The sequence below is a fragment of the Phoxinus phoxinus genome (genome assembly GCF_949152265.1).
Source record: "Phoxinus phoxinus genome assembly, chromosome: 13".
NCBI lineage: Eukaryota > Metazoa > Chordata > Actinopteri > Cypriniformes > Leuciscidae > Phoxinus > Phoxinus phoxinus.
This window is the reverse complement of record NC_136888.1, coordinates 29,735,096-29,736,446: the sequence shown is the minus strand read 5'-3', so window position 1 is coordinate 29,736,446 and position 1,351 is coordinate 29,735,096.

The window sequence follows — 1,351 nt, the reverse complement described above, 5'->3', positions numbered from 1 at the left end:
TGAATGCATTTGTCAGTGATGGTTAAATAGTGTAAACTCCTTTTGGTTTTTTATTTTCTTAATTTTTAAAGCTAAAATATTTCCGTATTTCACTTTCCCTCTTCTCTCTTTGCTCTTCACTCACTTCACACCTGTTAAATCTCACATTACAAACTCAGGTTAGTTTTCTGAAATCTCTCTTAAAGTTTAAGCCAGTGTGAACAATTTGATGATAATTTCTTGTTTTGTTTTTCTATATGCTGGTATTGAAACAAACTTAAGTGATGTGGCACTCTCATGGGTAAAGTTAGTCCAGGTTATACCAGGTTAGTCCTCATAATTAATGGTCAGATGTGTGTGTGTATGTGAGTGATGTCCAGATAAACCAGGGTAGTCCTCATAAATCATAATTGAATCAGGAAACGCCCACTCCTGCCCTGTCCTTACAGTGCTTTAGTTTGTCAGGTCTTCATATTACCAGACTGTTTCATTAGAATTAAATTCTGAGCAGTCAGATTTTTACCCCATGCCATAAGGAGCAGTTTAATATTTTTTATTAATCTCTATGACAAAGGGAAAGGTGGGTCCCCATAAACCAGGATGGATCTTTTTAGGGGGAAAAGTCCTTATAAAGCACCCGTACCAGTATGTGTGTGTGTGTGTGTGTGTGTGAGACAGAGCTGGTAATAAAACAAGAATCAACATCAGATTGTGTGTGTGTGTGTGTGTGTGTGTGTGTGTGTGTGTGTGTGTGTGTGTGCGTGCGTGTGTGTGAGACAGAGCTCATAATAAAACAAGAATCAACATCAGATTGTGTGTGTGTGTGTGTGTGTGTGTGTGTGTGTGTGTGTGTGTGTGTGTGTGTGTGTGTGTGTGTGTGCGTGTGTGTGTGTGAGACAGAGCTCATAATAAAACAAGAATCAACATCAGATTGTGTGTGTGTGTGTGTGTGTGTGTGCGTGCGTGCGTGCGTGCGTGCGTGCGTGCGTGCGTGCGTGTGTGTGTGTGTGCGTGAGCACTGTGTGTGTGTGTGTGTGTGACAGAGCTCATAATAAAACAAGAATCAACATCAGCTTGTCTTTAGGAGATGAAGAACTGAGGGATTGAAGTGTTGTAAAGTGACGTGGAGATGATGGTGTGTATTACTCAGCAGGAGAGTGAGTGTGTTATTGAACAGATGAACTGTCGTGTGTGTGTGTCTCTAACAGAGTTCACTGTAAAGCGTTCTCTACTGTGAAGATCAGCTCATTATGGTTGTTGTGCTGGAGTTTATTCTCAAGGAAGTGTCGTGTTTATTAATGTGTAAAACTACAGTAACGTCTTCAGCTCGAGATCTTTACGTCTAAACTGCTTATTTCTCTCAAGACTAGCA